General features: G+C 51.3%; 2 long non-coding RNA genes across 5 annotated transcripts; both read right to left on the reverse strand.

Moving 5' to 3' along the window:
* Window positions 1-180: 180 nt before the first annotated feature.
* On the reverse strand, window positions 181-17141 carry LOC143695358 (uncharacterized). Of its 4 annotated transcripts, none has more exons than XR_013184480.1 (3): window positions 14985-17141; window positions 5850-13111; window positions 181-4985 (listed from the first exon to the last, which is right to left on the reverse strand). It is a non-coding gene; the product is annotated as an uncharacterized LOC143695358 (long non-coding RNA). The 4 variants fall into 4 exon arrangements; XR_013184482.1 differs by lacking the exon at window positions 14985-17141 and having other exon boundaries at window positions 5850-5906; window positions 11153-14088; XR_013184479.1 differs by lacking the exon at window positions 14985-17141 and having other exon boundaries at window positions 181-1569; window positions 4834-4985; window positions 5850-14088.
* Window positions 17142-17441: 300 nt separating this feature from the next.
* Window positions 17442-23958, reverse strand: LOC143695359 (uncharacterized). Its single transcript, XR_013184483.1, has 4 exons — window positions 22801-23958; window positions 21979-22131; window positions 20767-20887; window positions 17442-18968 (listed from the first exon to the last, which is right to left on the reverse strand). It is a non-coding gene; the product is annotated as an uncharacterized LOC143695359 (long non-coding RNA).
* Between the last annotated feature and the right edge of the window lie 702 nt (window positions 23959-24660).

Below are 24660 nucleotides of genomic sequence, written 5' to 3' on the forward strand. Positions count from 1 at the left end.
ATAAAGTATTTTTTCGGTAAAAACGTTAAATAAACGCTTTATTCTCCGCGAAATCTGCATTCGCGCAGCGCCCTGCAGGGGCTGTCCCCTGTGTCACCGTGGCCGCCATGGCGGACCCTGCGCACCCCGCCGAGCTGTGCGGGAAGTGCCGCTGGGACAAGGCAGTGTCCACCGAGTTGATCCAAAAATCAACTTTATTCGGGTAACGGAGAGAGAACATTGCCCCGTACCTCTGTGGGGTGTCTCTGGAGTTTTTGGAAGGCACAGCTTCCTTTAATCCTCATTTTCTCACCACGTTTCCCTGCTCTCTTCACCCTTGGCCGAGGCAGTAGGGAGGTACAGTCCCAATACTACATATTCCCCATTTAACGTGTATCCTCCCCCATCACAGTTGTATGAACATTAATATTCGATTTAAACTGACCCTGGATGAAGTTCATACTCACAGATCCATTCCGCCTGCACGTTTTTCCTGAAGTTCAAACGGTTTGAGTTTCTTAAATCCCCACAGGCATTCCTTCATTGGTTCTTTCAAATTCAGTCATTACTAAAAACATTAACACCCATTTCTCCCGCAATTACTTAGATCCCCCACACCCTTTCCACCAGTGACCAATTTATTTTTTCACATTTAGTTGCCACATTTAGACCAATTGCTCATCTCATTACTGAGACGACCCCCCCAACACCCATTCTGCCAGGACCTGATTGGTTCTTACAGATAATTAGTTACATTTTTCATTAGTGAAGATCACAACACCACACTCTGCACTGGGCTTGGCCCCACCTCGAATATTTTGAGCAGTTTTGGTTACCAAAATACAAGATATTAAGCTGTGGGAGAGCATCCAAAAGAGCGAGACAAAGGTGGCGCCATGAGGTGAAGCCATGGGAGGAGCAGCTGAGGGAGCTTGGTCTGTTCAGGGGACTGGGATGGGATGGGTTTGAAGGCTCCTCCAAACCATTCCAGAATTCCATGATAATCACAACAATTCCATGACAATCACAGTAATTCATGAGATGGTCTTGAAGGTGCTTCCCAACCCAAACCATCCCAGAATTCCACTATAATTGCAATTATTCAGATAATCACAATAATTCAGCTGTCCCTTACTCCAGCTAGAGCAGGAGCACCCAGCAGGAGGGAGGGGACCCACTGAGGGTTCCTCGCCAGGGAAATGTGATTTTTGGGGATGGTTCTCTGCAGGACTGGATGATCGCTGTGGGGTCCCTTCCAGTTCAGGATATTCTCGGATTCTGTGATTCTGAGTCGTTCCCCTCGCAGCCCTGCTGGACCTGCTCGCTGCTGGAGGAGGAGGAGATGCTGTCGCTGCGTCTCCTCATCGCAATCGCCACCTTCTGTCGCGACATCAGCGAGAAAAAGCCGCATCCAGCAGCTGAGGCTTCCCCCAGTAACACTAGGTGGTACCAGAGCTCCACACAGGCTCAGCCAGGACTCGACCTCAAAAAAAAAAGGGAATTCTGAACCAGGGAGAGCTGAAGCCGCGATGTCTTAATGTGCTGCTGGCACGAGGAATCGAGTTTTCGCAGGGAAAAAGCCGACGGGACCTGTGAATAAAATAAAGATATTTTCTGGTCTTCAGGACTACAAGTGCAATGTGTTTGTGGTTAAAGTTGTTCAGCAGAGTGATGGTGTTACAGCACCTGGGAGGGAAAGTTTGAGGACCGATTCTGAGGGGATTTTTTACTAATAAGAATCAGTTAAAGAAAATGTAGGAAGGATTTTAACTTAAGTAGAACCTGTCCATGGCAGGGGGTTGAAACTGGATGGTTTTTAATATCCCTTCCAGCCCAAACTATTCAGGAATTCTATTCCATGGTTTCATCTTAAAAATGAAGTGTCCTGATACCTTTAATTCCTGATATCCTTAATATTAGCAGCACTCAGAATATGATCACCTTTTCCTTCAAGCAACTGCACACCCTGCCTGAAATATTCATGCATAAAAAAAAAAATCCCTCTTCCTGCAAATGAATATTTATTCCATGAATAATCTTTAATGTCTTCGTGGCTTTCAACACATTTGGGCAAAATGTTTCAAGTTTCTGTGCTTACAATGACAAAATCTAAATCCGACACCTAAAGAGGTGGCTTGATTTCGGCTGTGTGGGGCATTTTCTAGAGACATAATTTCCTCCCTCTTGCTGCCTCCTTAGCACTACACGGTTTTAGCAACCTTGAGTAACTCAACACAGCAATTTGGGGGATGAAATGAAGTATGGAGATAGCAGGGAGAAATAACAACAGCAGAACTGGCCCTTGGCCAGAAGGCTTTTCTCTAAAACTCTGCTCTCATGCAGAAATTCCTGATTCTCTGCCCATGGCAGGGGGCTGGGACTGGATGAGTTTTAAGGTCCCTTCCAACCCAAACCATCCTGTGATTCCATGATTTTGTGAAGTCCTGGGAGATGATCTTATGGCTAAATATGGTCAGGACTTGAGTGCTGTGCCTTGTCCAAGACCCAGTGACATCGGTGGTTCCTCTTTCCAGATGAAGAGTTGGCGGCGGCGGCTTATTTTTAGTGGTGTGGGTGTAAAATATTGAATTTCACATCGCCTGAGCTCGGGCTGCTCTGCCCTGGTGGGTTTTGTGCCCAGATCCAGCCAGGCTCGAGGTCTGGGGCTGACATCATGGAATCAGAGGATCCTGGAAGGGACCTTAGAGCTCATCCCGTTCCAATCCCAACACCTTCCCCTATCCCAGGTTGCTCCAAGCCCTGTCCAGCCTGGCCTTGGGCACTTCCAGGGATCCAGGGCAGCCACAGCTTCTCTGGAACCTGTGCCAGAAACATCTCAAAACACAGCTAGAAATGCAACCAGATTTATATATTTGACAGGTGATTCCCACATCCCTGCTTCCAACAGACTCTGCAGCTGTTGGGACATCACCTGGAGACTGCAGCTCCCTGGGAATGAGCAGCTGAGGGCCAGAGGAGTGGGATTCTACCCTCCAGCTCCTCAAGGCAAAGGGAATTTCTCTCTGACCACAACAGCAAACAGACCATTAAAACATCTGTTCAAAAACCTTTCCACGTCCCATTTACATTCACTGCTACTTCATTCTGCTGCACACTTTGTACCTGGTGAAAGGTTTGGGATAGATCAGTGGACTGGAAAAGGCTCTGAGGATGAAAACCTCCAATCCCACCTGGGCAAGTGCTAATCCAGCAGCTGAGCCCACCCCAGCTGACTCCTGTCACGCCTCTTGGGCGTGTTTGCCCCCAAAAATGACGTCCAGAGCTGGAAATGGAAAAGAGATTCTTAGAACTGAGTTTTTGGGAAAGAGTTGTGGGGTTTTCAAGCTTTCTCTGAGGGGCTGTGAGGGTACATCCCCCCTTTTCACCTTTGGGGAGCCCCTCAGTGCTTTGCTGTGTGGGACCAGCTCAGGTTTCAGAAGGAACCAGGATTTAGGTGATTCTAATGTGTTTGTGAGGGAATGATGGCCCTGTTTGTGCCCTGCTATTGCTGAGATGGGAGGAAACCAGCTCAGGTGTCCAAAAAAATCCCGGATTCAGGAGCAGGGCTTGGGATAAGAATGTGCCTCACTGTGCAGGAGGGAAATGGGAGCAGAGTGAGGAACAGGGGTGAAGCTCAGGGCCTGCAGGAGGGATCTGTTCCACCTAAATTACAAACAAGCTGTTACCTGAACCCTGATTTTGTGAGGGAATGAAATTTCTGTGGTGATGGCCCAGTGATGTTCCCCTCACAACCTCATCCCAGTGTCGTTCCTGAATTCTGGTGCCAACCAACTGGACAACGGTTCCAAATCCCAAAGGTAACACATTTAACAGATGTGCAAAAGAGAAAAACCCTTCATTCATTCCTTCTCTGAGTTTAATCACAACCAAAAAACTTCAAATCAGGAAGAAATGGGACAAACATTCCCAAACCATGGAAAAGCTTTCACACCTATGAGATACCAGAGGTCCACACAGGAGAAAACCCCCAAAAAGAGGACTCTGAGTGCTGACCAGGCAAGAGCTGCTCTGAGTGAGGAATAAATCCTGATTTTTTCCCCCTACGTGGTTTTCCTGGTGTGTAGGAAGGGGTAAAGCCTGACAGAGCCCCACTTCAGTTTCATTTAAAAGTCCCTCAGCCCTGAGGCACAAATCCATTGGACACCAGGCTCCATCCCTTCCAGCACCGACAGGAGTAACACAGATTTCAGTGCTTGAAAGAAAACGTTTTGCTCTGCTCTCTCCCCCTGTAACTCCTTTCCTCTCTCAAGACCACATAAAGCAGGAGTGAGATGCTGGGAGAAGGATGGTTCTCTGGGGAGTTCAGAACACATGAAATGCTCTTTTTTTGTGGACAAGAGGCAGGCCAGGGCAGGAGAATCACACAGAGGCACCGGTGCTGCTCCCCGAGCCAGGCAGAGTCCCGGCAGTGAGCACTGGAGATGCTCCTGCCCCGGCACAGCGGCGGCCAAGAGCTCTCGATTTAAGAACCAGATGAGTCTGAACCTCCTTGGAATTCCTTCAAAAATCTGCCAGCACTCTCCTCCCCGCCGAAAACCGGATAAATCCCCTTCGTATTCCCGGCTCCGAGCGAGGCCCTGAAATATTATCAGTGCTCTTTGACACCCTACCTGCCCCTCATCCCACCTGGCTTTCCACAAAACGCATTTCCTCTGCTTTCAGGGGGAAAAAAGTCGGATTCATTCAAGCCCTGACACTCCTCCAGCACTTGGGTGATCAAGTCCTCTCCGGTTTATATTTGATATTTTAATAGGGTTTCCTTTTGGCCCTTTAATGAGTTTTTATTCCCCTCTGTGCATCAGACGCTTCAGTCTGACCGACAGTTTTACTCACCCCATGTGGAGGAATATGAACAGCCAGGACAACCTTTTCTTCCTGTGGCAAGCTTTGCTCTGCCAACATTTTTCTTCAGCTCGCAGTCGGGGGATGTGTCCTGACCCTTTCCTCGCCCATCCTCCAGCCCTGGAGCTGGGATGTTCCCGCTGCTGCTGAGGCAGGAGCAAACCCAGCAAGGAAGGAGGGAGAAAAAGAGGGAGAAAAGAGTCAAAATTAAAGCAAATGTGGGGTTTGGCTAGTCTGAGCAGCTGAATTTTGTTGCTTCAGTCTCAGCCCAGGCATGGGGGACAATTTATTATAGGGTGCAGTGAGTGGGACCGGCTGGGGCTGTGCTTGTGCCTGTGGAGAGCTCCATTCATAGAAATTCGGAATTACAGAAGGGTTTGGGTTGGAAAGAGCTTTAAAAACCATCCCGTTGCACCCCCAACAGCTTCCACTGTCCCAGGGGGCTCCAAACCTTAGACACTTCCAGGGATCCAGGGACAGCCACAGGTTCTCAGGGCCTCCCACTCTCCCAGGGAGGAATTCCTTCCCAATTCCCCACCTAAACTGCCTCTCTTTCAGTTTCTCCCTTGCCCTGTCCCTACAGAAGTTATTTCTGACATACCCCAAGCTGAGCATGGAGAGAGAGCAGATCTCATCCTGCAGGACAGGAGGTGCTCAGTGTCCTGCTGGAAAAGGTCCCTGATGGATCCTCCTGGGCATGGGGCACTCCCCAGTCCTGGCCCCAGCTGGAGGGGCCAGGTCCCATTTTTCCCCCACGGATGGCAGCAGTGGCTGATGCCACAGCAGGGCTTGGTGCAGGACACCTGGCTGGAGTTCTAAAGGATCCCACACCCCATGTGCTGCACAATAAATCAGTGCCAGTGCAGGCCCCCAAACCCTGCTGGACAGTGGGGATGGGATGGGATGGGATGGGATGGGATGGGATGGGATGGGATGGGATGGGATAGGATGGAGAGGGGAAAGGCAGAGCCACCCAAGGAATTGGGACCCCAGATGGACAGCAGTACCTGCTCTGAGTGATCCTGGGCTACTGGAATTCTGCAGCACAGAAATTCATGGAAAAACTGAAATAAAGCAAATTTTGGGGTAGAAAAGATTGACATGAGATCTGTAAACCCTTTTTTGAGGTGTTTCATTCTGCATTTTAGGAATTCTCAAGGTGCCCACTGCTGTCTGCAGGCACAGGGGTCCCAGCAGCGCCTTGTGCTTAATTCCACAGATCCAACAGAATTACAGAGTTTAAAACCATCTCTTATTGAAGGTTCCACATTCAACTTGGGTTGGTTTTTGATGTTGCAGGAGGCTGATGCTCATCTGCTGAGAATTAGGAGGTTATTATTCTAGAATCCAAATTGCCTCTTATCCATAGGCAGAAAATGACAGGAATATTTAAGCCCATTGCCCAGATTACAAACTTGGTGGCAGAGCTCTGCACCCAGCAATATCTTGCATTTGATAGCTGCCAATAATTTCAGTCAACTGTTTAACATCTGGCATTACTATTTAATGTCTGGCTTAACCTGTAACCTTTTTTCTTCCCCCTGCTTTTAGAAAAGCTTTTTCTGCTTTGAGAGAATTTTGATTACTAAAGCCTTGCCCAGGACAGATTTATCTTGTGATTTAACATTTTCTGATGGAGTCTCATTTTGAATCAGTTGAATAATTGGCAGTGACTTTGGTATTAAACTGATTCATGATGTACATGCAGGTCCTTCAATAATTGAACATTATTGTCTTTATAATCAAAGCCCCTTTTTGTCCATTAAAAACTATTGGAAACAGTCTGGTGATCTGCTTTAATTAAAAATAAAGTGCAGAGGATTGGGAATGAGCAGGGATGAGAGGCACTCTGTGGCCCTGAGCAGCTCCAAGATGGGCTGAGGAGTCCAAAGCCAGGTTGGATGTGCTTTGGAGCAGCCTTGGGTAGGTTGAGGTGGGATATTGGGATTCAGGAATTCGGGAATTCCACCTGTGAGGGAGGGCAGGCCCTGGCACAGATTCCCAGAGCAGCTGGGGCTGCCCCTGGATCCCTGGAGGTGCCCAAGGCCAGGCTGGACAGGGCTTGGAGCAGCCTGGGATTGTGAAGGGTGTTGGGATTGGAACTGGATGAGCTTTACAATTCCCTTCTACCCCAAACCACTCCAGGATCTCTGATTAAATAGATTTTCTCTCTGCTTCTTTCGAGGGCTCTTAACTGGGATCAGTTAAAAAAACCTGGGGAGCGCATGAGAGAAATCCACAACGCTCAGCACCGTGAGGTGTTTTGGGTGAAAAACAAACACAAAAGGCCCAAATCCCTCCCTTTTGGGATCAACACAGCTGCTGTGGCTGGATCTTGGTGTCCCTGATCCTGGGGGCAGCCCTGGGATGAGCATCCATGCAAGGAATCCCACTGGGAGAGGCTGGTGGGGCCTCGGCTCCCCGAAATCCGAGGTGTCCTTTTCACACTGCAGCCCTGGCCAGCCTCTGGCAGGGCTCTGATCTAACAGGTTTTGCATAGCTGCTAGACATCTTCCTAATAGCATCCCCTGGGAATTCTAAATTTCACTCACAGCCTCTAAATTTTCATTAAGAGCAGTCACACACGGAGAATGATGGATTAGATTTTATTGTTGGAAAATCTCCAGATAAAATTAAAGTGCTTCTTTATTTTCTGAAACCTTTACCTTTCCCCTGTGGTGCCCTATAAATAAGGTATCAAATAATGTTTATCCTTTTGAATTCTGCCATCTTACATGTTTCATGCTTAGTCCTGACCACTTTCCTGCCCGTGAAGAGATGTCACTCTTCAGTTAAATCCCAGGAACAGACAGCTACCTCATGGATTTCATTGTGCAGCAGCCTGACCGTGTCCCAGAGCCTTCACTTCAACCCAGTATTTATAAATACAGCGTTGTCTCCTTCCCTTTCCTGGAAGCCTTTCTTTCATTTCCTTCCTCTTTCCATCAAATTCCCTCTGTCCTTTCTTTTATCCCCACTTCTCCAGCCTCTCTGTGTCCATCTAATCCTGCAGACAGATGAGGCACAGCTTTGGGATGTGCTGGGATCACGGGGCTGAGGCACTTCCAGCCTCCACCAGCCAAACCCTGAGAAGTGGGATTTGCTCCCGCTGCCCCTGGCCAGCAGATTTTTATAGCAGATGTTGTTTTTTCCTCAGTGAATTTTTTTTAAAAAAAACCCCACTATTATTTTAGGACTTTAATAGTTTTTGAGATGCTTTTAGGCTCCCCTTGAAAAAGCAAGAGCCCTGCAGGCAGTTGGTAGGAAGCGTCCAAGAGCTGGGAATGCTGCTGTGATTCATACTGGTGTCAGCTCAGTTAAATTCAATTCCACGGGGATTTATCCAGCCAGGCCTCCAAACAAGTTTTAGACAGCATCTCCCACCCCCAAACCTCACACTTGACAGCATCTTAAATTCATCCAGAGAATGGCCAGGGCTGGGAAGGGTTCCTGCTTCCCACCTCAGCCCAGGGAATCAGCAGCCTTGCCCAGGGGAGGGAGAAAAGCAGGATTGCAGCTGGATTGACACAATTCATCACAGCCATGGGGGTCCCATGGCTCAGACTGGGGCAGGGTCCCACTGAGCACTTACCTCAAGGATGTCCCTGGCAGGGCTGTCCCCAGCCCAGGAGCTCTGGTCACCCCTTGGGCCCTGCAGGTGGGTCCTGGGCTTGTGCAGACCCCCAGGACAGGGGATTGAACTCAGAGCATGGCCAGGGCTGCCTTTCCAGCCCTCCTGAACCTCTCCTGCTGCTGCTTCCCCACAGCACAGGCTGCTCTCAAGGCTCATTCCCACCATTTTGGGACATTTTGCTGTGATTTATGTACTTTAATAGGAAGATATTCCACACCATCACAGAGCCAAGCCAAAGCCTTGTCTCAAAGTTCCTCCAACCTGCCTGGATCAGCCAGGATTTGACTTCCCTTCTGCACAAAGAAGGTGAAGAGCTCTCCAAGAGGAATAACTTCCCCTTCTCCTTACAATGCCTCTCCCAGGAGCATGTGAGGGAGTTACACAGGTGACCGTGGGTGAAACTCATTAAAATCTTAAGGATTTGGCCAATTTGTACCAACTGGGCACCAGGCCCTTGGTTTTGGCCCCAGTTTTGATTATCCACCCCTGACCTAAGGGCTGCTTCCCAGAGCAAGGACCCCAGGAAGAGCCCACGAGCACCCTTGGTCATTATCCCTCCCTTTCCCTTTGTAAAAAAATTCTCAAAACTCTTCTCAGGCCAGAAGAAAAATTACCCACAGGCTGGGGAACAAACAGAACAAGATCCCAGCCTCATCCTCTCTGCTGCACCTTCATGGCATCCCAAAGGAAGCAGCAAAGGGAGGAAAACTCCCTGGATTTATCGGCCACTTTTACAGCTTTGTGGGTGCCACGTTCCGCAGGCGGCCGTGCCAAGAAAACCCTTTGTGCTTCCAGAGACCTCTGAGGGACAGAGGTGAGCCAGAGAGGAGGCAAAAGCTGGAAAGGGGGAACCTTGTAAATCTGGTACCAGTGAGGTGCCAGAGGTGACCAAAAGGTGCCACAAAAAGGAGTGAGATCTCAGCCGTCCCCTTCCCGCGCTGGAGTCCTGACGCCCACGGCTGGGAGAGGCGCCAGGGTTATTTCTGGGGAGGGTTTGTGCAAGTTCCAAGCAGAGCCTCAGCAAAAAGGAGACATGAGGGAGAGATGGAGCTTTCTTTTGAGCAGAGATGTTGGAAACACATGGGAGAGAAGAGTTGGAGCACCCACTCTGAGGGGCTGGGGGTGCACAGCCATGGACCAAACCCAGCTGTCCCACAGCAGCTCCTGAGCTGGAGTGACAAATCCAAGGATCCCCAGGGCCTCCCTCAGAGCTGCTCCCAGTCCCACTGCAGCTCTGGGTGCAGGATCACAAGGCCACAGTTGCAAATCCAGTTTAGTGGAGCAGAGGGGGCTTCCCTAAAGGCCAATCCTCAGCTGAGGACAGAGCGAGAGCAAAGGGCACAGGGAAGCACAGGACCTTTGACTCCCTTTCCATTTGGGAGGGAGGTGTTGATGTTTTAAATGCCAAGATGGATGGAGAATTGGCAGTGTCTTGCATTCATGAGGTCACTGAGAAGCTAAAAAACCCCTCCTTTTCCATGGCTGTGGTAAGAAGGCAGCATTGGGTTAGAAGTGAGCGAGGAGGGCTGGGCACGGCTCCCAGCACGCTCCAGAGGCTGTTGTGCAAGGATCAGCTGGACACCAGCCTGTCCCTGTCCTGCTGCTGGGGCCATCCTGCCTCTGCACCCCTCCTTGTCTCCCTCCCCTGAGGATGGAGCAGAGCAGCTGCAGCTCAGCTCAGCGGGCACAAAATCCTTGTGCTCCTGTCCAGTGCCTCTCTGGGACCCCAATCCCAGGGCAGAAAATCCTCATGTTCTTGCCTGGTGCCTCTTTGGGATCTCAATCTCAGGGCAGAAAATCCTCATGTTCCTGTCCAGTGCCTCTCTGGGACCCCAATTCCAATCCCAGAGCAGAAAATCCTCATGTTCTTGCCTGGTGCCTCTTTGGGACCCCAATCTCAATCTCAGGGCAGAAAATCCTCATGTTCCTGTCCAGTGCCTTTCTAGGACCCCAGTTCCAATCCCAGGGCAGAAAATCCTCGTGTTCTTGCCTGGTGCCTCTCCAAGGCCCTGATCTCAGGGCTTGGGGACAGGTTTGCTCTGCCTGGGCTGAGCTCTTCACCTCCTGCCTCGTTTCCAATAGCACCCAGAGCTGAGCAGAGCCAAATCCAAGCATTTTTTCATGGATGAAAATGTTCAACAAGGTCCTTCTGGCTGCCATTGCCCCCAGGTAGGAACACCTGAAGTACCACAGCTCCAAAGCTTGTGAGGAGAAGGAAGAAATTATTTTTATGAATTTTATATTTGACTTCCTGGTTGTTCCTGGAATTTTGCACATCGCCCCTGACAGAGAGGAGTGACCCAGCTGCTTCTCCCAGGGAGTCTTTGCTCTTCCACCAGCCCATCCTGGGCTAATTTTCCTATTCCTAAACCCAGAGTAATTAATACTGAGTAACCTCTGAGGGATTTCACAACTCTCAAAGTTCTGTTATTTTTCTCAGTATGGAATTCTGGAAAGAAACTTCTGAGGAAAATCACATCAAAAATGGACTTTCAGTATTTTTTCCCCCTTAATCAAAAATAAGGTTCTGATTTTTAGCGACAACAATAACCTGAAAAAAGAACGGGATTAACTCGAGAGCTCCTTCACTTTCACTCCATTTCTTTTGCCCCTCCACAGGGAAATCCTCAATGCACAGTTCCCAAATGTTAATGAACACCAGCCCTTTCTCGGTACCTTTTAGGGCCTGATTCACCAGGATCATCCATAAATATTCCTTTAAAAACCTTCCTGAGGAGCTCCCGAGGGCAGCCCGTGTCAGGAAATGTCGGATATTTCTCCCTCTCCTCCTTGAGCCGTTGGTAGCCTGCTCGGGAAAGAACAGATGCGTTAAAAGTTGGGAGATTTACAGCATCCCCCACACACGGGAGCCATAAACCCACAATTTGTTCCATTCCCAGAGCAGCCTCTGCCCGCTGCAGGACCTTTCATCGCTGCTGGAAAGCTGCCTTGAAAAAAAACCCCTCTCTTTTATGGCCACACGGACACAAAGTTCAGCTCCCGGTGCCTCAAAGATGGAGATGGGGGAAGGAAGAGATGAATTTGCTGCCCCTCTGGTGCTCTCCTGGCAGGGAGATATCCCAGACTGGGAATATTGATGGGAGCAGGGCCAGGAGGGTGGGAATGCCCTGACACACAAGGTGTGCTCAAGCTGTGACCCTCAGGTGATCACTGCTGGGCCTGGAACCTGCTCCTGACCTCCAGTGGGAGCATAAAAATCCCTGCACGACCAAGGAACTGCAGCTCAGTCCAACCTAACAAAACCCAGCCTGGACAAAGGTGTTGGTGCAAACACCAACATCACCCTCAGAGCTCTGCAGTTCTGGCTCAAGCAGACTGTGATGCAGCCAGATTTATTCCTGATGTCCAGTGCTGGAATTAGCAAACATCCAGAGGAGCTCCTTGATCTGCCTCTGGGATTTCATTGCTGAGCACAACCCAAACCTGCTTCACCTTCTGCTCCCAAGGAGATCCCCCCAAAGCACAAAGGGTTAAACCTCTGTCCAGTCTGCCCTTCCAGCTTCCCCCAGTTTGCAAAGGGAGGGAAGGGAAGGATTAGAGGGGAGAGATTTATGGAGACCCCATCCCAGAGCCTCTGTTTGATGCTGGGGGAACAGCCCTGCTCCAACAAAGGGGCTGTAAAGCACTGCCCACCACAAAACCCTCTGTTGGGGGCAGCCAAATCCCTCCTGGGATTATCCTGGCCTGGAGAGACCCTGGAAAGAAAGGCTGCCCCCTTTTCTGGCTGCATTATTCACAAAGAGCTGGTGAAGTACTCACGGCTGCCCCGTAAATCTGCCGGGGCTGCACAGACATTTGGGCTGGGAGGAAACGAAGGGCTCGGGGCTTGGCCTGCATCCCCCATCCCAACTGGGGTGTCCCTGGAGCAGGGAGAGCAGATCCATGCCCTGGAACCCCTTGGGGTGCAGCTCTGGGCAGGGAGAGGAGCCTGGAGTCACATGGGTGGGTGGATGGTCCCAGGTCGCTGTTCCCACCAAACCAGGGGGCTCTGAATTGTTCCAGGGATGCAGGGATGGATCCTGGAGATGGAAATCAGGAGGAACCAACACTAGAATGAACAGCTCTGCCTTTCATCCAACCCTGAGCAACTCTCCCTTAACCCCTTCAGATGTCACAGCCCCTCAGGGTCACTGGAGCTCACCCAAAAAAGAAGGACCAAGTGACCTCTTAGAATGGGTTTTTTTCCTCCTTTCCATTGTTTTTTTTTTTTTTTTTTTTTAAGCAGAAGAGGAGGAATTAATGGAAAACCAGAAGTGCTCCATTTTAAGTGAGAAATGGCAGAAGAAGCCTGCTGGCAGTCACCAGCCAAGAAGCAGCTGGTGTTGGATGGGAGCTCAGAGCAAGCTGTGATCCACAGGCTCTGGCTCTCCAAAGGGGAGGAGGCAATAACTCCCACTCTGTCACAGTCACTTTGTCACCCCCTGAGGCTGCTCCAGGCCCTCACCTGTGTCCCCTGCAGTGGGGTGCCTGCTCTCCCACACATCTGTCCTCAGAGAGCCACAGAGCCCTTCCTGCTCCAGGGAAGGCATCACCAGCCCTTGCTCAGCTTCCCACCATCAGCACCTGTTTGGAGCAGCATCCCGAAAAACCCTGGAGAGCTCAGACCTGGCTGTGCTGGAGAAAAAGCAGAAATAAACAAACTCTCCTGGCTACCAACAAAATCCATGCCATGACAACGACAACAAACAACAGCAAAAAAAAAGTTCCTTCCTAATTTCAGCTTCTGGTCATAAAATTTTACTTTCATGGAACAGCGTGAGATCTGCACAGCCTGAGCAGGGGTTTTTCATAAAAGGCAGAGCTGGTGGAATATCCCAGCCAAGGTGTTTTTATAAGCCAGAAGAAGAGAGACAGAAACACAGAAAGAAAATAATTTTCTTGACTTCCTTCCAGAAAGGAATTTTATTTAGATTTCCTTTAGCCAGGCTGAACCTCTCCTGCCTCTCCTTGCATGGGTTTTATCAGAGCCCTCCCAGCAAATCCAAACCGCTCATTCCTGTTTGCATCTGAGCCCCAATGCCTTTAAAATCTTGGAATTTTGAGGAACAGAGCGATTTGCAGGGGGAATTTGGCTCCTTCCTAGCCCAAAACACAAACCAGAGTGTGGAAGTTCAGCCCTGCACCCAGGGTAACGCTGCTCTTCCAACACCCCGAGGATGGGGGGAAACACTTCCCACCGGCCAAATCTATGAGGTTTGAGGAGAAAATAATGTCTGCTAAAGGGCCAGAAACAGCTCTCAGCCCGGTGAAAAATGACTTCCAAATGCCCCCTGCTCTGGGGATTTCATGAGGGAAGATGGATCTTTCTATCCTTTTTCCTTTCTTCTTCATTTCTCAACTCTTGACCCCCGCTGGAGCAGGGAGCTGGCGGGTGAGAGCCCTCGGCAGAGGAAACGCTTCCTCCAGTTCATTTGTCTCCATGCTCTGTGCAGCTGAAGATGCTCCTGTGGCCCAGAGGATGCTGTTCCCAGCCCTGCCCATCCCAAATCCTCCAGCCTGGATTTGCAGCTCCAACTTTGCCACTGAGAAAACCCAAGTCAGAGCAGTTTTGGCCCTGCTTTGGGGCAGCTTGGCAGCCTGGGACTGAGAGAGGCTGAAGGAAATCAGAGAGGATGGAGTGTGCCTGGCCATGGGGGGCCAGCTGGGAAGGATATTGCTGGGAACTGCCTCCCAGGTGCCTCAGAACCCAGGAAAGCTGCTCTGGATAACCCCAGCTCAAAGCTCTCAGCTCAGAGAGCAGCACCAAGCACGAATCTCAGGCACAGATTTCAAATCCCTTAAAACCCCTGGGAAAACCCCCCTCAACTCAAGGTGCAAAGGTAAAATATTGCCCAGCATAGAATCCTGGCATGGTTTGGGTTGGAAGGGACCTTAAAAATCCCCCTGTTCCACTCCTGCCATGGGCAGGACACTTCCACTGCCCCAGCATTCCCAAGGTCATTGGAAAGCACCAGGGATCCAACAGGGAAAGGAGGGTGTGGTTTGAGGCTTCCTTTTTAGGAGATAATCCAAGCTGGAGCATTGGGAACCAGAGCCCAGAGGCTGAAAGATGAAGAAATTCCTTTCTGAAAGAAATTTCAGCTTAGCACCTTATTTATAGTTAGGGTGGAAATCACTAAAATGGGAAGATCTATGTCATTCCAACCTCTGGGGATTTTTGAGGCGTCTCAGGGAGCCCCAAACACACATTTCCCTGGATGTTGTCCACAGAGCCAGGCTGGAAGGGGAAAGAAGGGAGAAAGGGGTGAAAAAGGGAATGCTGAGGTGTCTCCCCAGCCTTTCTTCTCTCTTGGTCTGAACATGGGGTCCTGATTTTCCTTCTGTTCTCAGGGAGAGGCAGAACCTACTGGATTTCAGCCCTTTTCTCTTAGATTGGCTGTCCAGTTAAAAACTAGGACATTCAAATCCCACATTTCCAAGCTGGGCCTCGATCCTTAGCAAAACAAAACTCAGGAGGAGAATTTTTATAGCACAATTTGCTGCTCACCATGAAGGCTTGAAGAGGCCAAAGAGCCTGGCCTGCAGCTTTGCTGGGGAAAAGGATCCTCCTGCCCTCCTCCTCCTCCTCCTCAGCTTCCCTTTGGCTTCCAGCAGATCCAGGGAAAACACAGCAAGGGCCACTGTTATTCTTTATGGAGGCAGGAGAGGAAAAGGGGCAGCATCCAAAGCTCAATGTGAGATGGAAAAGGCATCCAAGCTCTGCAGCACTGGATGAAACAAAGCACACATAGAACCCAGGGAAATGCTGGGATTTCTTGGGAGTGGGAGTGGAACTGTCTGTGTTTGCCTTGGAGAAGGGGCAAGGAGCCACAGGGTTGCATCTCAGCAGGTGCTGCTTTTCAGCACAGAGATGTGGAGGGAGGCAAAGCCCTCCTGCCAGGCTGTTCCTGTGTCCCAAATCCTCAAATCCCAATCCCATCCCATGCACAGGTGATGCTCACACAGCTCCTGCCAGGCAGTTCCTGTGTCCCAAATCCTCAAATCCCAATCCCATCCCATGCACAGGTGATGCTCACACAGCTCCTGCCAGGCTTTCCTGTGTCCCAAATCCTCAAATCCTCAAATCCCATCCCATGCACAGGTGATGCTCACACAGCTCCTGCCAGGCTGTTCCTGTGTCCCAAATCCTCAAATCCCAATCCCATTCCATGCACAGGTGATACCCACACACCTCAAACAGATTTTTGCAGGAAGAGAAGGCAAAAAAAAAAAAAATTAAGAATCAAGGCATCAGCATTCCATGAGCTTTCTCCAGACTTTGCTCCATTTTTCCTAGGCTGGCTCCTGTCCAGACCTTCCCTCACTGCTCTGGGCTGGGGGGCTTTGATCTGGAGAGGATTTGTCCTGGTGGGATGGAGAGCACTGGAGCTGGACAGGAAAGAGCCATTGGAGCATCCTGATATTGCTTCAATATCTCCATAAGGGACCAGACCCCAAAGCTCATCTGTGTCCCACCCACACCCCATGACACCTTCCACATCCCAGGCTGCTCCAAGCTCTGCCCAGCCTGGCCTTGGACACTTCCAGGGATCCAGGAGCAGCTCCAGCTCCTCTGGGAATCTGTGCCAATTCCTCCCAGGGAGGAATTCCTGTATCCCAATATCCCATCCATCCCTGCCCTTTGACAATTTAAATCCATTCCCCCTCTGCCTGCTGCTCTATGCTCTTGGAACAGCATCTCCCCTTTTTTTTTTTTTTGCAAGCTCCCTTCACGTGGATATCTGAACAAATCCAGGGAGCAAATATTAATTCTGAATTAATATTTCCCGTGCTGAAGGCTCTGCTCTTCCCAGGGCGTTCCTTTGTCTCTGCAGCGGCTGCAAAAGCAGCTGCGGGGTCTTGGCTGGGGGATTTCCCCTGATGTGGAGGCAACGGGAGGAGTTTTCACCTGATCTCAAACAATGCCATGCACAGAGGGCCACATTGTTCCCCTGCCATTTGGAAGCAATTACCTGCATGTTACGTAAAACTTTTATGAAACGCCGGCAGAAATTCGGTAACGTGTTAATCAGGGGCTGAGTGACATCTGCTCGGTGCCCGAGGTTCGGGAGCTGCGGGAGGAGGGCTCGGCCCTTCCCGCTGATTACCAAAACACATTGCTCCTTTTTGCGGCCTCCCACGTGTTAATTTTTCAGATTTATCCTCCCAGGCTCCCGGTGTTCTGCCTGCACTCAACATCTGCTCCATCCCTGCCTTCCACGGCTCTGCCCCGCCGAGATCCCGAGGCTGCTCCGGCTCAGGGAGCTCAGGCACTTTGCTGAACTAATCCACAGGACAATTCCCAGGGAAAGCTGCCTCGTTCCTGCCATCAAAAGGGATTTGCAGATGGATTCAAAGCTAAAAAACCCCACAGGTGTAGGGGAAAATGTGCTCAGGGCAAGGCTTGGTCAGCCTGGGGGTGAGAAGTGGGGTGGGACATGTCCTGGAGAGATGCTCAGGGCATTCCTGTTGTGGCTGATGTCCTGCAGAGATGCTCAGGGCATTCCTGTTGTGGCTGATGCCCTGGGGAGATGCTCAGGGCATTCCTGTTCCTGACTGATGTCCTGCAGAGATGCTCAGGGCATTCCTGTTCCTGACTGATGTCCTGGGGAGATGCTCAGGGCATTCCTGTTGTGGCTGATGTCCTGCAGAGATGCTCAGGGCATTCCTGTTGTGGCTGATGCCCTGGGGAGATGCTCAGGGCATTCCTGTCCTGGCTGATGCCCTGGAGAGATGCTCAGGGCATTCCTGTGTGGCTGATGCCCTGGGGAGATGCTCAGGGCATTCCTGTTGTGACTGATGCCCTGGGGAGATGCTCAGGGCATTCCTGTGTGGCTGATGTCCTGCAGAGATGCTCAGGGCATTCCCATTCCTGACTGATGTCCTGCAGAGATGCTCAGGGCATTCCTGTTCCTGACTGATGTCCTGGGGAGATGCTCAGGGCATTCCCATTCCTGACTGATGTCCTGCAGAGATGCTCAGGGCATTCCTGTTCCTGACTGATGTCCTGGGGAGATGCTCAGGGCATTCCTGTTGTGGCTGATGTCCTGCAGAGATGCTCAGGGCATTCCTGTTGTGGCTGATGTCCTGGAGAGATGCTCAGGGCATTCCTGTTGTGGCTGATGTCTTGCAGAGATGCTCAGGGCATTCCTGTCCTGGCTGCTCCTGCACACCTGGAGTCACTCCCTGCCCGTAGAGAGCCATGAAATCCCCTGGGAATGCTCATCCTCAGAGCAGGGAATGGTGTGGGATGGGAGGGAGCCTGGAGCTCCTCTCATTCCTGCCCCTTCCACTCCCCCAGGCTGCTCCAAGCTGTCTTGGTTTGAAAAGCCAGGTGCCTGCTAAGGAAGGCAGGAGCCTTCTGTGAAATGGGAATGCAAACCCCATCCCACCAAATTATTATCATTTTGAAATTAAGGGGCTCTCAGGCAAAGATATGGGAATAGGAATAACAGTTTTTTACTAGGAAAATTAAAAATGCAAATGCAATAGTACAAACCAAAAAAAACCCAAAAAACCCACTGCCAGAGTGAGAGCAGTCCCTGTCCCCTGTGTGTCAGGGGGTGGCACAGCCCCATCCCATGGGGGCTCAGCCCTCCTGCAGTGCCAGCTGTGGCTCTGCTGGAGCAGGGATCCTGCACAAGGGGGGAGTTTTCCTCTGCAGCTCCAGGGCTGCTGCAGATGGGCCTGGGCTCCCTCTGGCAATGCAGGGCAGCAGAAGCTGCTCCTCTGGCAATGCACTGGGCAAAGGCTGCTGTGGTGCTCCAACCCTCAGATTGTACCCAGGTAGGAATGCTTGGCTCCTCCCCTGGGCGGAGCATCTCCCCATGGGATGGTGGGATTGGATCAGCCCTGCAGGGACACTCCCTGGCCATGGACAGAAGATTATTAATAATCATCTTCTGTTAATGTTAATTATCTGTTAAGAGAATTAATAATGGCCCATGAACAGAAGGTGTCTCCTGGGGGGAGGATTGGCTGTGGAAGAGTTAAGAGAGCTGCCCAATGAACAGGAGATGATAACTGCCCCCCCTCTAACAGATGGAAGTAGAACACACACCCCCATTTCCAACCCCAGACACAAGCCCTGCCCAGCCTGTCTGCAGGATATGTTTGGGAGCACTGGGAATCCCCATGGAACCAGGACAGAATGAGGATTTCACCCCAAAGTGACTTCCCAGAAAAGCTTCCTGCAGGTAATTCCCGTGCATTTCCCTGGGCCTTACTCCAGGAGAAACTCCCCCTATCCACGAGCCAAAAGCTTTGTGTGCTCCTGTCAAACCCCATTTCTAATTTATGCTTTTTTGATTATTCTGCTCCCTCACCCGTGCTCTGCTCCCCTTTCCCAATAAAAATTACAGCTTCCATTTATCATTTTTCCAAAGGCTGCCATAAATTCTGTTTGTTCCATCCCTCCCTCACCTCACACCAGCTCTGTCCTCCTCCCTCTGGGGTTGTGGCATTGCTGTCACCTCACACATCTCCTTCCTTCCTTTTTGGAGAGGGAGATAGAAACAAAAAATAAAAAATAAGAAATAAAAAATAAGAAAGAAAAGAATTATAAATAAGAAACAAAAAAACTCCAAAAGCAAATACCAGAACCAAACCAAACCAAACAATCCCCCAATCCTGAAATCTTTCCCGGTCGTCTCCAAACCTGTAGAATGACTGAGATTTCACACAAATAAAACTCCTATAGTTTTACAGCAGAATTTCCTGATTTTTCCCTTTTTTTCCCCAGGAATTAGCAGCAGCTTGGAGAGGCAGGAGTGACACTGGTTGCCCTCAGAGCTGAATTTTTTTTTTTTGGGGAGTCTCTACTTTTTAATCTTTCTTTTTTAAACCCAGCCCTTAAAGAAGCTGCTCTGACTCCAACATGATTTGAAAGCACCGAGCTCTGGCTGCACTTCCAGCGCCCAAATGTGTGACCTTGGATGACACCAATCTGCCAGAAAAGCAGGAAAAAGAAAAGGTGTTGCTGATATTTATTTATTTTCTTCTCTGGTTCCTCATCCATCATCAGGGAAATTCGCTCTTGGCAGCGCCGGCCACTTCCTCAAGCGCAGCCAAGGTGACCACGAAAATTAGCATCAAACCCCACAAGGTTTTCCATCATGGACACGTTGTTTTTCACTGGACACAAATCCTGAGGTGTTTCCCTTTTATTCTGCATCCACAGGGATCAGGTTGTTACTCCAGGCATTGCTCCGTGCGCTGACGGATTCTCCAAACGGGAAAGTGAAATTTTTGTGTTTCACCAGAAAAATTCCCCCCCATCCTCCCCAGCTGAACGGCTCAAAACGGCTGCACTTCCCCAGAGCTCAGACACAAAACTCCACTTTCACCCTCCCTCATTGATTTTTTGCTCAGTGAGAAGCCCTGGAGGAGCAGATTTCCGTGGCAGAGCCAAGGAACACAGGTGTGCACGTGGGAGCACCGATGGGAGTTCAGGAGCTGCACCCAGGGCCCTGCTGGAGCTCCCACCTCTGCCATTCCCAGCTGGGGACTGCAGGGATGCTCTGGGAAAAGGAGTTTTCCATCCCAGAATCGCTGAGGTTGGGAAAGAACTCCAAGCTGGGCCTGATCCCCAGCCCAGAGCACTGAGTGCCACCTCCAGGAATTCCTGGGACACCTCCAGGGTGGGGACTCCAAACTTCCCTGGGCACTTCCAATGCCTGAGCGCCCTTTCCATGGGGAAATTCTCCCAAATATCCACCCTGAGCTCCCCTGGCCCAGCCTGAGGCCGTGCCCTCTCCTCCTGTCCCTGTCCCCTCCTGGCAGGAGTTGTGCAAAGTCAGAAATTCCTCCTGATCCCCCTTTTCTCCAGGCTGAGCCCTTTCCCAGCTCCCTCCTGCACATGCCAGGAATGTCCAGCCCCAGTTCCAGAGGGTTTTCATGGGGAGCCTTTCCCTGAGCCGAGGATGGAGGAGTTTGGCTGAGGGTGTTGTGAGGATTGGGGTGCTCTGGGTGCTGGCAGAGCTGCCCCATCCCTTCAGCAGGAATTTCCCCATGGAAAGGTGCTCAGGCACTGGAAGGGGCTGCCCAGGGAGCTGTGGAGAGCCCATCCCTGGAGGTGCCCAGGAATTCCTGGAGGTGGCTCTGAGAGCTCTGGGCCGGGGACAAGGTGGGCATCGGGCACTTGATGACCTTGGAGTTCTTTTCCACCCTAAAAGATTCTGGGATTCTCATCCCCAGGCAAGGCAGGCAGGCAGTGCCAGTGGGAGCTGCAATTAATTAGGGTTAATTCATTAAGTGCTATTAAAATTGGGGTGTCATCCAGGGATGCTCACCAGGCCAGAGTCCAAGGAATTCTGAGCTTGGAGGGACTGAGGGCAGGTGAGGAGCTCCTGATGGCCCCTGAGCTGGAGAAGGCACTCAGGATTTGCTCCATGGCTCTGTAGGATCCTCATCCTCAAGGAATAATAATAAATAATATATTTATTAATAGAGATATATAGATAGAATATATAATATACATTATATAATGTATATTATATATATTTATATATATTGTATATTATATATATACACATATATATATAATATATATTATATATATATAATGTATATAATATACATATTTATATTTTTCATATATATATATATTCAAGGAATAAAATAGAATAAAAGTGGGAAAAATCCCCCTCAGGAACAGGAAGATGGAAATTCCCTGCAGGGATAACCTTGACTGCCCCAACACCCCCAGGCACTGCCTGAATGATGAACTGGGCTGGAATCACAGCCAGAAACCCAAAAATGTGGGGATTCGAGAGGTTCCTGTGCAGGGGTGGGGGGCACTAGAGGGCACTGTCGCCTGCAGATCGGGACAGGGAGGATTCGGAAAGATATCCCGAGATCTCAGCCCTGCATCCCGACCTCTGGAATGAGAGACTGGGCCAGAAAAAACCCCAGTATTTTTAAAAATAAAAATTAAAAATAAAATTTATAAAAATAATAATAATGATGATATTAATAGTAACGACAACAATAATAGTTATTTCAACAAATACTTCCTAATATCAGGTATTTAATACCACAGTATCATATATTTAAAAATAAAACCTTCTCAGGCTGCTGGGAGATGCTGTGGGTGCAATACCCAAACCTTTTCTCCCTGAATATTGCAATAAATGGGATTTTTAACGTCTTCCAACCTGCTCAGCCTCGGGCCAGCTCCAAAAGTAGCCAAGGAATTTCCTGGGCTGGAGAGGGTCAGACCTCTGGAGGGTGTTTGCCTCTGGGTTCCTCTTTCCAGGAGGGATTTTCTGTGGGATTTTGCTCTGGAGCACTGGGAGGGGAGGAAGGCACAGGAGCTGCCTAAGGAAAAGTCATGGAGCGAGTGCTCACAGGTAAAAATTCACTTGTTAAAGAAAAGAAATGAGGGAAAAAGGGAATTCTGCCCCTGCAGCTGATCCTTCCCAGGGCAGGGAGCTGGGCTGGGAGCAGCTCTGATTTCCAGGGTGCAGCTGTGGGGATGTGGAGACAGAACAGAAATTCCTCACCTGGAGTTCAGCCCAGAGCCCAAGACTGGGCAGGATTTGGGGATCCATCATCTCTGCTTGGAGAGGGAAGGGTTAAAGCCTTGAGGACTCCCAGGTACAGCAGCTCCGGTGGCTGGAGCTAATTCCAGACTGAAACCAACCACGAGTAGGAACCTTTGGGGAAAGAAAAGGGGAAAATATTTCCTTTGCCTCCCTGAAACAGCAACTCCCAAATTCCCAGTGCCCTGGTGAGGCTGGGGAGGGGTCTGGGCTCACATTCCTGGGTGACCTCAGGTTCCTGGGTGACCTCACTCCTGCTCCACACCTGCCCCAGGACCAGCCAGGGGTGCAGGAGAGGCAGGAAAATTCCTGCTGTGGATCCCAAAGATCCCATCCCAAAGATCCCATCCCATCCCATCCCATTATCCCATCCCATCCCAGCTGCCCCTCTGGGAGAGCTCCAGGTCTGGATCCAGAGCCCAGGGAGAGTTCAGGGTGTGGGAAGGCCCTGATCCATCAGCAGCCCCCAGCCTGCTGGAGCCCATCCCAAATTTCCCAGCTTTAGTTCTGGTGGAATCACCGGGCAGGAAATGAGCTCCCCCCACCCGGGGCTGCCTTGGGAGCGGCTTTTCCCAGGTGAGCAGGAGCACAGGAACAAGGTGGGAGGTTCCACAGGCTCCTGCTGCTGCTTTGAGACCCAGGAGAAGTGGGAAAAACAATTTTTTGGGGACCCCCCCGTGGCTGGGTCACCCTGGTGCGTCTCCACTCCCCCAGGCTGATCTTATCTCGCAGAGATTTATTTCCAGTCTTCTTTTCAAGACATGATGTCAGGATTCTAATAACCTGACTGAGGCAAATCCTGGCTGGAATTCCCGTTGTGTTTATCAATTTCCTCCTCTCTTTTCTTTTCTTGTCTCGGTTAATCATGGAACAGCCCCATGGAAAAGTGCTGTTAGCCCGACCTCCCAGCCAAGGCAGGCCTGCTCCCTGCTTCATCCAGGTTATTTTTAAAAATCCCCCAGGGCTCAGAACTGTTGAATCACAGGAGTGGAGAGGAGCTGTGAGCTCATGGGCTCTGTCTGCTGGCCAGGGCAGCTCCCCCAGCTCAGCTCCTCCTTGGGCTCCCTTGGAGCTTTTCCTGCTGGGCAGCAGAGCTCACACCCAGCTCTCCGTGGATGCCATGCTGGGAAGGAGAAAGGTCCAGAGCTGGCCTGAGGGGTTTGAGGCTGATCTGTGGGATGGGAGAAAGGATTGGGAACTGCCCTGCCTGGACCATGGGGGCACAGGACCTGGAATGCTGCTCCAGGAGCCCGGGAATTGCCAGGAAGGGATTGGTCCTGTTCAAACCTCTCATCTTCCCTGACCCAAACCTCTCCCGATGCTGTGCCAGCCCCGGGGCTTGTGAACAAGATGGGCAGCCCAAAAGTGGACGGGCTAATTAGCTGCACAACGGCTGTTAATTGGTTTTGGGGCAGAAATGTCTCAGATCTCCTGCGGACATCCCTGCCTGGAGCAGGAGTTCCTCCTGCACGTCCACGGTGCCCAAACCTGCTCTGCTTCCCCCTGGGGGCTCCCCTGGCTGCTGGGGCTCCCCTGGCTGCTGGCCCTGCCCGGCCAAGGTGCCCAAAGCCCGAGGTGCCCTCGGTCCCTGGCGGCGCTCGGCTCTGCCCCAGCCTTATCTGCCTGGAGTAATCACAAATAATTGGTGGCTCCCCAGTGGCCTGATCTAATAGCAGCACGAATAAAGTTATTTTGAACAGTTGTTCATGAGTTCATCTCCTGGAAAGCCTCAGCCCCAGCTGTTGCTGTGCTTTTGATTAAAAAAAAAAAAAAATAAAAAATTAAACTCAAACTGGGGATTAGCGGGGCTAAGCACGTCTCAGCCCTCCCTCCTCCCCGTGTCAGGTGCCCGGCCGGGCTATAAACGCCTCTTTGTGTGCGGCTGCCTCGGCCCTTTCTGCCGGAGCTGGCACGGGCACCGCGGCGCCTTGGCAGGCTCGGGATGTGGGGCAGGGATGTGGGGCAGGGATGCGGGGATGTGGGGCAGGGATGCGGGGCAGGGATGCGGGGCAGGGATGTGGAGCAGGGATGTGGGGCAGGGATATGGAGCAGGGATATGGAGCAGGGATGCGGGGCAGGGATGCGGGGCAGGGATGCGGGGCAGGGATGCGGGGATGTGGGGCAGGGATGCCAGGCAGGGATGCGGGGCAGGGATGTGGAGCAGGGATGCTGGCCCGCGGTGCCCGGCCCGCCTGGCAGCAGCGCCCGCGGCAGCCTCAGCATCCAAATGGTCGCCCAGGCCTCCGGCCAAGTCCATTTGTTGATGGTCAAGCTCCGGGGAGCTGCGCGGGGAGAGGAGAATTAGGCACGAGCAGGGCGAGGGAGGGCGGCAGCGGGGATGCGGCTGGGGCCAGGGGCTCTGCGGGTGGCACCGCGGGGGCTTGGGGACAGTGTGATGGCCGGGGTCCTGCAGCACGGAGCGTCCCCAAAGCCCCGGAGTGGCGGTGTCCCCTCGGCCACGGCCGAGCCGCCGGCGCTGCCCCCGCTGCGGAGCAGCCGGACGGGAGGGGACCCCTGGAACCCCGGCCCCAGCCCAGCCCGGCGATGTCACCGCGCGGGTCACCTCGCGCAGGTGCTCGGGGACATCCCCAGGGCATCCCCGGGTCCGGCTGCTGCTCCTGGAGCTGCTCCGGGGAGCGCAGA

The sequence above is a fragment of the Agelaius phoeniceus genome, chromosome 16, assembly GCF_051311805.1.
Source record: "Agelaius phoeniceus isolate bAgePho1 chromosome 16, bAgePho1.hap1, whole genome shotgun sequence".
NCBI classification, from domain to species: Eukaryota; Metazoa; Chordata; class Aves; order Passeriformes; family Icteridae; genus Agelaius; species Agelaius phoeniceus.